This window comes from Hylobates moloch, unplaced genomic scaffold (genome assembly GCF_009828535.3).
Source record: "Hylobates moloch isolate HMO894 unplaced genomic scaffold, HMol_V3 SCAFFOLD_15, whole genome shotgun sequence".
NCBI classification, from domain to species: domain Eukaryota; kingdom Metazoa; phylum Chordata; class Mammalia; order Primates; family Hylobatidae; genus Hylobates; species Hylobates moloch.
The window spans coordinates 42,298,801-42,312,491 of NW_026652290.1; the positions used below are offsets into that span (position 1 = coordinate 42,298,801).

General features: G+C 43.9%; 1 pseudogene; it reads right to left on the minus strand.

Moving 5' to 3' along the window:
* Nucleotides 1-13,691, minus strand: part of LOC116484220 (NANOG neighbor homeobox-like) — a 76,609-nt pseudogene that overhangs the window by 55,448 nt on the left and 7,470 nt on the right.

Consider the following 13,691-nt stretch of genomic DNA (forward strand, 5'->3'; position numbering starts at 1 on the left):
AACCCATCTATTTTGCATATCTTGAGAAAAAATCTAATAAAAAGGTACCATCTCCCTAGGAAAGGGCAAGTTCATTATGCGTCTTTCAGACCAGCCTCTTGATGACTTCTGGTCCTGACCTGATTTCTTGGAGGCCCCAGGCAGGGGCTAATTTACATCTTTGCAGCCACGCATGCAGCCAGAGATTGCTTCTTCAGCCGCAAGCTCCCATTTAGCAGTCATTTTCTTTGGGTACACATTGAGTTCCCAAGATTTTGTGAGCTCACTCAGCAGGCCTGCTGTCTCCAAAAGAGGACACTGCATGATAGTGGCCTTCAAGAGCCTTCAGGAGCTCTTAGGGGTTGGATGTGTCTGCTTCTACAAACATTTATACACACCCACTAGCACATCCTAATCAATAAAGTATAATGCTTTGTGGCCTTCTAGCAGAAACTCTTTTTCCTAACTCTACTTCCACCATTTAAAAGTTTTTCCTGGAGCCATGGGGTCAGATCCTGCTTGGAGTGCCATTAGATCATGTACAAATCACTTACAAAAGTCTCCTCCACTCTATATACTTAAAAATCCTTCCCACCGGGTGCGGTGGCTCATGCCTGTAATTCTAACACTTTGGGAGGACAAGGTGGGCAGATCATGAGGTCAAGAGATCGAGACCATCCCGGCCAACATGGTGAAACCCCGTCTCTACTAAAAAACAGAAAATTAGCTGGGCATGGTGGTGGACGCCTGTAGTCCCAGCTACTCTGGAGGCTGAGGCAGAGGAGTTGCTTGAACCCGGGAGGTAGAGGTTGCAGTGAGCCAAGATTGCACCACTGCACTCCAGCCTGGCGACAGAGGGAGACTTTGTCACCAAAAAAAAAAAAAAAAAAAATCCTTCCCTTTGGTTGATATTTATTTATTTATTTTTTTTTGAGACGGAGTATCGCTCTGTCGCCCAGGCTGGAGTGCAGTGGCGTGAATTCAGCTCACTGCAAGCTCCACCTCCCAGGTTCACGCCATTCTCCTGCCTCAGCCTCTCAAGTAGCTGGGACTACAGGAACCCACCTACGCCCAGCTAATTTTTTGTATTTTTGGTAGAGAGGGGGTTTCACCGTGTTAGCCAGGATGGTCTCGATCTCCTGACCTCGTGATCCACCAGTCTCGGCCTCCCAAAGTTCTGGGATTACAGGCATGAGCCACCGCACCTGGCCTGGTTGGTCTTTATTTTTATTTTTATTTATTTATTTTTGAGATGGGCTTTCACTCTATTGCCCAGACTGAAGTGCAGCGGAGGGATCACAGCTCACTGCAGCCTCAACCTCCCCAGGCTCAGGTGATCCTCCTACCTCAGCTTCCTGAGTAGCAGGGACTATAGGCACGTACCACCATGCTGGATAATTTTTGTATCTTTTTGTAGAGACAGGGTTTCACCATGCTGCCCAGGTTGGTCTCAAACTCTTGAGCTTAAGAAATCTGTCTGCCTCGGCCTCACAAAGTGCTGAGATTACAGGTATGAGCCATTATGCCAGGCCCAGTTGATCTTTTTTAAACAAATAAAAGTCTGAATATAAATGATGTCACTTCCGCCAGGCGCGGTGGCTCATGCCTGTAATCCCAGCACTTTGGGAGGCCGAGGCTGGTGGATCACGAGGTCAGGAGATCGAGACCATCCTGGCCAACACGGTGAAACCCTGTCTCTACTAAAAATACAAAAAATTAGCCGGACTTGTGGCGGGCGCCTGTAGTCCCAGCTACTCGGGAGGCTGAGGCAGGAGAATGGCGTGAACCCAGCAGGCAAGAGCTTGCAGTGCACTCCAGCCTGGGCAACAGAGCAAGACTCTGTCTCAAAAAAAAAAAAAAAAAATGATGTCGCTTCTTACCCACCTACTATTCTACTTGCAGAACAAAAGATACAAACATTAATTTAAACATAATTGCCAAGAGAGGGCTTTCAAACATCACCAGTTCTTCCTTCCTTCCATCCCTCCCTTCCTTCCCTGCCCCTTTCTTTCTTTAAATTATGTGCTTACCAGTTTTAGGGTAAGAACTATGAGAAGTCACAAATACAGGAGAACACTGGGAAAGTTCTGGGAGGAAATTGCATCCATTTGATAGAAGCCACAGGTTTACAAATCATCTCAAGCCCATCCTGTATGACTCAGAATTCATTTTGAAGAGATTCCCTCCCCATGTATTGCTTGCCGATTGAAGCATAAAATCATATCCACTAACACAAAGTTAATTCTCCCGAAACTTCTCACTGCCCAGATTATGTTCGGCAGAATATAAGCCACTGGATCTGCTGAGGCAAGTTAGGGAAGGGGAAGCAAGGAGCGTGGTAGGGAGTCCTCAAGTTCAGAGACTTCCATTCTGCTTCATGGCCTGCACCTCTCTGGTTCTATTTTTCTCATACTCATTCTAACACCAAGAAAAGTGGAAAATGTACCTTGAACTCCAGTGACCTTCATCCACTCTCTTTGAATGTGGTCACGTGCCTCTATGGGCTGGACATTATTCTAAAATAATTCACCTCTTGGAATCCCCGAGGATAAAAAGAGTAACCCAGATGCAACAGAGCTCAGCAAGTGGGCTAACATGGCTCCAACCACCTCTTTCCATGTTGATGCTCTGCCTGTAACTTAGAGGGTGGGTCCATTACACGAGCTTATGAATACTCTGGGATAACCCAGTTGAGTGTGATGCAGTAGAGGTTGTAGATTTTAAAAAGTCAAAGGACCCAGAATGTAATGCAGGTGGAGGAGAGTTGTCTTGGAAAGTGATAAATGTCCCACTGTGACAACACAAAGCCCTCCTCTGCTTTATACTGCAAGACCCACCTCTGGCTAAGAGACCAAAAAGGTAAAGGATGATCTAGAGGTAGAGATGGGTGTTTTTTAACATCCTAAGAAAAATACGAGAGTATGATTAGAAAAAATAGATTATACAAGGAGGATGGTGTAATGGTGTAAACATAAAAGGGAAGAAAACTGTATGAAATTCTCTAAATAAAAGCATTAAAAGATGTCATTTAAGAGTCTCCCCAAATTGTACTAAAAACCTACCTTAAGAGTTATGAGTCACGTAAGGCCCTGTTTGTAACTGCAAGTACTAGACCAAACGATTAATCTCGAGTTAGCAAATCTTTCATGATGTCAAAGCTTCAATGCTTTCAAATACTAAGATGCTGCTGCTGATGATAGTGATGATGATGATGGTCACTATTATTACAAGAGAAACAACAATGAAATTCTTCTAAGTAAACAAAACCTTAGCTAAGTACTGAGAAATCTTAGCCCATTAAATCCCCACACAATCATAGGAGTTGGATCCTTTTCACAGATGAGAAAACTGAGGCATAGGGAGGTTAAACACACTCGTTTGGCACCATGAGAGGCTGCCAAGCTCTGCTGTAGGTGATGATAAAGACAAAGATGAAGCCATCTGCTCCAGGAAGGTGGGTCCTTTTGGGGTACTTTGGAGTCACCCTGGGTTTCAGGGTCTAGTCCTCAGCCTGACATATTCAACAAGCTCCTTTGTTAATTCAGAGGTAATCGAGTCTCGAGAATTATACCAATTAACATAGGTTCAGATTTAATTATAAATCAGAATACCATATTTTTAATTCAGAGGTTCCTAAACTTCCATTGGTTCATGGCTCAGTATTTTTTTCATTGTGCCCCTAAGTCAAAAGAAATACAGTTGACCCTTGAACAACAAGGATTTGAACTGCCTGGATCCACTTACATGTGACTTTTCTTCAACCAAATGCCAGTTGAAAATACAGTATTCAGGCCGGGTGCGGTGGCTCACGCCTGTAATCCCAGCACTTTGGGAGGCCAAGGTGGGCAGATCACGAGGTCAGGAGATCAAGACCACCCTGGCTAACACGGTGAAACCCCGTATCTACTAAAAAAATACAAAAAATTAGCTGGACGTGGTGGCGGGCGCCTGTAATCCCAGCTACTTGGGAGGCTGAGGCAGGAGAATGGCGTGAACCCGGGAGACGGAACTTGCAGTGAGCTGAGATTGCGCCACTGCACTCCAGCCTAGGTGACAGAGCGAGACTCCGTCTCAAAAAAAAAAAAAAAGAAAAAAAAGAAAAGAAAAGAAAATACAGTATTCTCTGGATGTCAAAACTGCCTACAAGACCTTTTAGGGCCAGGTGCATTGACTCATGCTTGTAATGTCAGCACTTTGGGAGGCTAAGATGGGTGGACTACCTGAGGTCAGGAGTTTGAGACCAGCTTGGCCAGCATGGCGAAATCCCATTTCTATTAAAAATACAAAAAATAGCCGAGTGTGATGGTGCACACCTGTAATCCCAGCTACCTGCAAGGCTGAAGCAGGAAACTTGCTTGAACCCAGGAGAGGAAGGTTGCAGCGAGCCGAGATTACACCACTGCACTCCATCCTGGGCAACAGAGCGAGACTCTGTCTCAAAAAAACAAAAAACAAAACAAAACAAAACAAAACCTTTTTATTTATTTATTTATTTTTGAGATGGAGTCTTGTTCTGTTGCCCAGGCTGGAGTGCAGTGATATGACTTCTGCTCACTGCAACCTCCACCTCCCAGGTTCAAGCAATTTTCCTGCCTCAGCCTCCCAAATAGCTGGGACTACAGGCCTGCACCACCACGGCTGGCTAATATTTGTATTTTTAGCAGAGATGGGATTTTCTCACGTTGGCCAAGCTGATCTTGAACTCCTGACCTCAAGTCATCTGCTCACCTTGGCCGCCCACAGTGCTGGGATTACAGGCGTGAGCCACCACGCCCAGCCTAAAAAGACCTTTTAGTATAGGCTGGTTCTGCAGGGCTGACTGCAGGATTGAGTACGCGGATTTGGTTATTTGCTGATGGTCCTGGCACCGATTCCCCGCATACACTCAGTGAGACTGTAAAGACTTTTATTAAGCAGTTAGCGCCAAACAATTTATTTTTATTTTTATTTTTTCAAACAATTTAATAAGGTTTTATGTCTTAAACTTTTAGATGCTTGACCAAATATATATGAAAAGTGAAAGGAAAATTACCTATTAATGTGAGTAAGTACCTGTTGGATGCTGTATAAGTCCTCCAACCTTGAAATTGGAGATACCACTCCCTCGTATCCTGCTCCACATTGATTTGAGCTGTACCTGCTCTTATCACAGCAACTGCTAAAAACCCAACTTCAGAAAAATCAAAGGAATGTAGCACAAGCTAATATTGGAACTGCAAACTGTTTGGAGCTAGTGGTTCCTGAAGTATTCAATAAATGTTCGGTATTGCAGCGCTTCCCTTGAGAACTTATCTCGTGCCCACGAACTTGCTACTGGGGTCTGAGGCACTTCGGCAAATAGTTTAGGAACTGCAGCATTAATTTATACTAAGAAATAGAACTGCTACTTAAGAAAGATAACTGCCGGCCGGGTGCGGTGGCTCACGCCTGTAATCCCAGCACTTTGGGAGGCCGAGGCTGGCGGATCACAAGTTCAGGAGATTGAGACCATCCTGGCTAACACGGTGAAACCCCGTCTCTATTAAAAATACAAAAAATTAGCCGGGCATGGTGGCAGGCGCCTGTAGTCCCAGCTACTCGGGAGCCTGAGGCAGGAGAATGGCATGAACCCGGGAGGTGGAGCTTGCAGTGGGCCAAGATCGCGCCACTGCACTCCAGCCTGGGCGACAGAGCGAGACTCGGTCTCAAAAAAAAAAAAAAAAAAAAGAAAGGAAAAGATAACTGCCGAGCGTACTGGACTTCTCACTTTTTTTGTTCCCAATAGGATTGAGAAACAAAATCAGAGTCAGAAAGCCTTTGGTGCCCAGAGAGATAATGTGGGGATGATAGATCTAGTTATTGCAGTTACTGTGTGTGTGTGTGTGTGTGTGTGTGTGTGTCTGGGTGCAGGCATGTAATACATTGTTTTATTTAGGTATCTCAAATCTCAGATAGAACAAAAAGTTGCAAGTTTGTGATGCTTTTCTGCAACATTTGCTAAAAGACAAAGGATTGATTTGTTAATTATTCAACTTTTTATTAACTATAATTTTCATGTAAAACATGTAGATGTATTTTGCAATGTTTCTTTAAATTGTTCTGATTGTCATCTCAGAGAGAGTTACTTACCAAAGAAAAGTATTGGTTTTTAACTTTTCTTTAAAAAGTTGTATTTTATATATATTCCAGGGATATTAACAGCCTTTTTCTTCTCAGGAAGTTGGTATATTCAGTATTTTAAATGTCAATAAACAGATTCAGAAAGTTAAAGATCTGCCTTCAAAATTAAAAGCCAGAAGGGTCAAGTTAAAATAACCTAACATACCTTCATCCATTGTGGGATAAAACTACAACATTTCATGGGTTCTAAGCATCCTCCCCTCATTGTCAGTATCTCTGAGGTCAGGGTGCATCTTATGGTTACTGTGGCAGGTGGCAGCTGTGATCAAGTTGTCACAGGCCGGGCGCAGTGGCTCACACCTGTAATCCCAGCACTTTGGGAGGCCAAGGCAGGTGGATCATGAGGTCAGGAGATTGAGACCATCCTGGCCAATATGATGAAACTCTGTCTCTACTAAAAATACAAAAATTAGCCAGGCATGGCGGTGCATGTCTGTAATCCCAGCTACTCAGAAGGCTGAGGTAGGAGAATCGCTTGAACCAGGAGTCGGAGGTTGCAGTGAGCCGAGACCGTACCACAGCACTCCAGCCTGGCGACAGAGCGAGACTCCGTCTCAAAAAAAGAAGAAAAAAAGAAAAAAGAAGTTGTCACTGCATGCCACCTTCTGGTGGGATCAAGAAAGCACCAGCATCAAAACTAGCTGAAAAGACACTAGAGCTGGACTCTCAATGGAAGGACATTTTTAGGAATACCTTCACCAACTTACAGGAAGACCTCATGTTATTGCATGTTACATATACTGTGTTTTTTACAAATTGAAGGGTTGCAGCAACCCTGCATCAAGCAAGACTATCAGTGCCATTTTTCCAACAGCATGTGCTCACTTCATGTCTCTGTCACATTTTGATAGTTCTTGCAATATTTCCATCTTTTTCATTATTATTATGTCTGCTAGGATGATCTGATCAGTGATCTTTGATGTTACTGTTGCAATTGTCTGGGGGGCCACAAACCACACCTATACAAGATAAACAAACTTGCTCGATACATGTTGTGTGTTCTGGCTGCATCACAGATGGGCTGTTTCCCTATCTCTCTCCCTCTCTTTGAGCCTCTCTATTGCCTGAGACACAGCAATATTGAAATTAGGCTAACTGGTAACTCTACAATGACCTCTAAGTGTTCAAGTGAAAGGAAGCATTGGACATCTCTCACTTTAAATCACAATTTAGAAATGATTAAGCTTTGTGAGAAAGGCATGACAAAAGATGAGATAGGCTCAAAGCTAGGCCTCTTGCACCAAACAGTTAGCCAAGTAGTAAATGCAAAGGATAAGTTATTGAAGGAAAATTAAAAGTGCTACTCCAGTGAACACATGATGGATAAGAAAGCAAACAGTTTTATTGCTGATATGCAGAAAGTTTTAGTGGTCTGGATAGAAAATCAAACTAGCCACAACATTTCTTTAAATCAAAGCCTAATCCACAGCAAGGCTCTAACTCTCTTTAATTCTATGAAGTCTGAGAGGTGAGAAAGCTGCAAAAGAAATGCTTGAAGTTAGCAGAAGTTGGTTCGTGAAGTTTAAGGAAAGAAGCCACCTCGGCTGGGCATGGTGGCTTGCACCGGTAATCCCAGCACTTTGGGAGGCCTAGGTGAGTGGATCACTTGAGGTCAGGAGTTTGAGATCAGCCTGACCAACATGGAGAAACCCCATCTCTACTAATAATACAAAATTAGCTGGGTGTGGCGGCGGGCACCTGTAATCCCAGCTACTCTGGAGGCTGAGGCAGGAGAATCACTTGAACCCAGGAGGCAGAGGTTGCAGTGAGCCGAGATCATACCACTGCACTCCAGCCTGGGACACAGAGTGAAACTCTGTCTTAAATAAATAAATGAATAAATAAATAAATAAGCCATCTCCATAACACAAAAGTGCAAGGTAAAGCAGCAAGTGCTGATGTGGAAGCTCCGGCGAGTTATCCAGAAGATCTAGCTAAGGTCATTGATGAAGGTGGTTACATTACACAATAGATTTTCAGTGTACATGAAACAGCCTTCTGTAGGAAGAAGACACTATCTAGGACTTGCATAGCTAAAGAGGGGATCAATGCCTTGCTTCGAACTTCAAAGGACATACTCTTTTATTTGGAGACAAATTCTCTTGTTAGGAGCTAATGCAGCTACTGACTTTAAGTTGAAACCAATGCTCATTGACCATTCCAGAAATCCTGGGGCCCTTAAGAATTAGGTTAAATGTACTCTGCTTGTGCTCTATAAATGGAAAACCAAAGCTTGGATAATAGCATATCTGTTTACAGCATAGTTTACAAAATATTTGAAGGCCTAATGCTCAGGATACAAAGATTCCTTTCTAAGTATTACTGCGTGTTGCAATGCACTTGTTACCAAAGAGCTCTGAAGGAGATGCACAAGGAGATGAATGTTGTTTCATGCCTGCTAACACAACATCCATTCTGCAGCACAGGGGTCAAGGAGCAATTCTGATTTTCAAGTCTTATCATTTAAGACATTTATTTCATATGGCTGTAGTTGCCATAGTGTTTCCTCTGATGCTTCTGGGTAAAGTGAATTGAAAACTTTCTGGAAAGGATTCATTATTTTATATATATATATATATATGGATACAGAGTCTGTCCTTGTCACCCAGGCTGGAGTGCAATGGTGTGATCTCAGCTCACTGCAGCCTCCACCTCTGGGGTTCAACCAATTTTCCTGCCTCAGCCTTGTGTGTAGCTGGGATTACAGGTGCACACCACCACGCCCGGCTAGTTTTTGTATTTTTAGTGGAGACAGGGTTTCACCACATTGGCCAAGCTGGTCTCAAACTCCTGACCTCAAGTGATCTGCCTGCCTCGGCCTCCCAAAGTGCTGGGATTACAGTCATGAGCCACCATGCCCAGCCAGACTCATCATTCTAAATGCCATGAGGACATTCGTGATTGATGGGAGGAGGTCAAAACATAAACATCAACAGGAGTTTGAAAAAAGTTGATACCAATCCTCCTGGATGACTTTGAGGGGTTCAAGAATTCAGTAGAGGAAGTCACTGCAGATGTGGTGGAAACAGTAAGAGAGCTAGAGTTAGAAGTGGAGCCTGAAGATGGGACTGAATTGCTACAATCTCATGATAAGACTTTAACAAACCGGAAGTTGCTTTTTATGGATGAGCCAAGAAAGTGGTTTCTTGAGAGACGGAATGTACTCCTGGTGAAGATTGCTGTGAGCATTGTTGAAATGACACATTCCACTGTTGAATATTCCATAAATGTACTTGATAAAGCAGCAGCAGGGTTTGAGAGGATTGACTCCAATTTTGAACAAGTTCTACTGTGGATAAAATTCTATCAAACATCCTTTCATGCTACAGAGAAATCTATCATGAAAGGAATCAATGAGGAAAACTTCATTGTTATCTATTTTAAGAAATTGCTCCAGCCACCCCAACTTCCAGCAACCACCACCCTGATCAGTCAGCAGCCATTAACAGTGAGGCAAGGACTGGGTGCAGTGGCTCCCACAGGATTAAATGCCTGTAATCCCAGCATTTTGGAAGGCCGACGTGGGCAGATTGCCTGAGGCCAGGAGTTCAAGACCAGCCTGGCCAAAATGGCAAAACCCCATGTCTACAAAAAATACAAAAAAAAAAAATTAGCCAGGCATGGTGGTGCACACCTGTAGTCCCAGCTACTCGGGAGGATAAGGTGGGAGAATCGCTTGAGCCTGGGAAGTTGAGGTTGCAGTGAGCTGAAATTGTGCCACTGAACTACAGCCTTGGTGACAGAGCAAGATTCTGTCCCCCCCCCACCACGCCACACATACACACAAATTGAGGCAAGACCCTCTACCAGCAAAAATATTACAACTTGCTGAAGGCAAGATGATTGTTAGCATTTTTTAATCAATAATGTGTTTTTTAATTAGCGTATGAACTTTTTTTACACACGCTTAATAGTCTACAGTAATCATATAATGTAAACATATTTGTCATACATACTGAGAAAACTAAAACTTTGTGTGACTTGCTTTATTGCAATATTGAGTCTGGAACTGAGCCTGCAATATCTCTCTTATGTCTGTATTTTACCTTTTAAAAACTGTATGCACAAGAGGGATATGTAACAAAAATCTACATTCCATTTTGTCCAAGCAAGATCTTTTAAACATATAAAACAGAACCAAGGGAGCAGTGTGAAGAAGAAAAAGCGAGAATGACCCCCTGACCAACCAAGCCCATGTGCCGCTGCATCCCATGCCCAGCGCCCACGTCCTGCCACTGTCACTGCCGTCACCACCATGCCCAAGAGAAAGGCTGAAGGGGATGCTAAAGGAGATAAAACCAAGGTGAAGGACGAACCACACAGAAGATCTGCGAGGTTGTCTGCTAAACCTGCTCCTCCAAAGCCAGAGCCCAAGCCTAAAAAGGCCTCTGCAAAGAAGGAAGAGAAGTACCCAAGGGAAAAAGGGAAAAGCTGATGCTGCCAAAGAGGGGAATAACCCTGCAGTAAATGGAGATGCCAAGACAGGGCAGGACAGAAAGCTGAAGGTGCTGGAGAGGCCAAGTGAAGTGTGTGTATTTTTTTTTTTTTTCTTGAGACTGAGTCTGGCTCTGTGGCCCACGCTGGAGTGCAGTGGCATGATCTAGGCTCACTGCAAGCTCCGCCTCCTGGGTTCATGCCATTCTGCCTCAGCCTCCCGAGTAGCTGAGACTACAGGCGCCGGCCACCACGCCCGGCTAATCTTTTGTATTTTTAGTAGAGACGGGGTTTCACCATGTTAACCAGTATGGTCTCGATCTCCTGACCTCGTGATCCGCCCGCCTCGGCCTCCCAAAGTGCTGGGATTACAGGTGTGAGCTACTGTGCCCGGCCCATGTGTGTGCATTTTTGATAACTACGTACTTCTGGTGACTGTACAGTTTGAAATACTATTTTTTACCATGTTTTATAAAAATGCAGAATTTTGTTTGACTTTTTTTTTTTTTTAAGCTATGTTGTTAGCACACAGAACACTTCATTGTTGTTTTAGGGAGACGGGGCATGTGTCACTAATAGAATGTCTCTGAAGCTGGATCGATGTGGGGAAAACACCTTTCCCTTCCAGTTTTGAGAGACTTCCTTTTGGCTCCCAGGAGGAGGGATTCCCTGACTTTGACACACATGACCACCTTGGCACAAAAGCCTTGTGGTATGGAAAACAAATTCGTTTTTATGTCCTCTTCTCCCTTTCCATCTTTCAGCAGAGACTTAACTCCCTTAAACCCAGACATCTGTTGGGACCTGACCCTCAATCATTGGTTACCAGTGTGTCAGGCAATCTGGACTTTCCAGTGATGCCACTGAGATGGCACCTGTCAAAAGAGCAGTGGTTCCATTTCTAGATTGTGCATTTTCAGGTAAATTCTACCATTTTCATTTCACTTCCGGAAAGTCAGGGTCGGCTTGTGAAAAGTTGTTAAACAACATGCTAAATGTGAAATGTCAACCCTCACTCCAAACTTCCCCTGTTCAGAGCATGAGACGAAGACTTCATTGGGTTTTATAATGGCTTTCTGATTTCTGGTAGTCCATCGAAGAAGAGAGTTTGAAAGTTGTTCTGTACTGTTAACGATTGTCTGCCCGTGTCCTGCCTGAAATACCATGATTGTTTATGGAAAGTATCTTTAATAAAGCTGCGTACAGTTTGGCTTGGGAAAAAAAATATAGAACCAAGCTCCATGCAAGTTCAGACTCATGCTGCACCACAAGCATCCACACTGGGTCGTCTGTGAAGTCCTTCTCCAAGGCACAGACACTTGCTCAGCCTTTGCATAAGGACAGCCTCGAAGTGCAGGGCAGTTCACTCCCCTGGGGCACCCTCAAGTGGTGGAGGCCAGAGTTGGTGATAAAGCAAGATCCCATCTGTGGGTGGACAACTCTGGAAGGTCATCTACATGCTTCTTAGAGGTTTCAAAGGGATTCGGTTTCCACTGCCACCAGCCCTGACCTCACATTCCCATCCTTCTGTCAGCTTTTCTCTTTCCCTGCCTCTGTCTCTCAAAGCCCTCATGCCTTCATCTTTGTTTTTTCGTTTTGTTTTGTTTTGTTTTGTTTTGAGAGACGGAGTCTTGCTCTGTTACTCAGGCTGGAGTGCAGTAGCACAATCTTGGTTCACTGCAACCTCCACCTTCTGGGTTCAAGGAATTCTCCTGCCTCAGCTTTCCAAGTAGCTTAAAGTACGGACGTGCATCACCATAGCCAGCTAATTTTTGTATTTTTTAGTAGAGATGGGGTTTCGCTATATGTTGGACAGGCTGGTCTCGAACTTCTGACCTCAGGTGATCCGCCTGCCTCAGCCTCTCAAAATGCTAGGATTATAGGCGTGAGCCACCGTGCCCAACCACATGCCTGCAACTTTGGATCTCCTCTCAAACAAACTATATCCAAGTCCCTGCTCAGGCTCTGCATCTGGGCAGACCCAAACTAACACCTATGTGTCCCTTTAGTTCTGGCACTTTACTATAGACACATGACAATCAAGAACTGAGTACCACCTTTCTTACAGGAGTTACGATTTCCTTTTCCTTTTCTTTTTTTTTTTTTTTGAGACAGAGTCTCTGTCAGCCAGGCTGGAGTGCAGAGGTATGATCTCACTTCATTGCAACCTCTGCCTCCTGGGTTCAAGCAATTATCTTGCCTCATTCTCCCAAGTAGCTGGGATTACAGGTGTATTCCACCATACCTGGCTATGTTTTGTATTTTTAGTAGAGACAGGGTTTCACCATGTTGGCCAGGCTGGTCTCGAACTCCTGACCTCAAGTGATCCACCTACCTCAGCCTCCCAAAGTGCTGGGATTACAGGGGTGAGCCACTGTGTCTGGCACAATTTCCATTTTGATGTGATTCATGAACTGCCATATTTTAAAATAAATTTAATTTTTTTAGTTTTAGATTTGCAGAAAAATTCAGAAGCTAGTACAGTGAGTGCTCATATATCCTGCACTAGTTTTCTCTCCTCTTAACATCTTACATGAGCATGGTACACCTGTTACAATTAATGATTCGGTATTGATACATAATTAGTAACTAAAGTCTACCTGCTTTCAGAGTTCTGTTGTTTCTGACTGATGCTCTTTTTCTGTTCTAGGACCTTATCCAGGACACCACATTCCATTTACTAGTCAGGTCTTCTTAGGCACCTCTTGGCTATAAAAGTTTCTCAGATTTTCCTTGTTTTTGATGACCTTGATAGTTTTTCTGGTCAGCTATTCTGTAGAATGTTCTTCAATTTGGACTTGTCAGATGTTTTTGTCTTAATTGTGGTTTGGTTTTTTGGAGGAAGACCAAAGAAGCAAAGGGTCATTTTCATTACATCATCCCCAGGGTCCATACTACCAATATGACTCGTCACTGTTGATTTTGACCTTGATCACCCAGCTGAGATAGTGTTAGGATTCTACACTACAAAGATACTCTTCCCAGCCGAGCGCGGTGACTCATGCCTGTAATCCCAGAACTTTGGGAGGCTGAGGTGGAGTTCCAGACCAGCCTGGTCAACATGGCGAAACCCCATCTCTACTAAAAATTAAAGAAAAAATTAGCTGGGCATGGTGTTG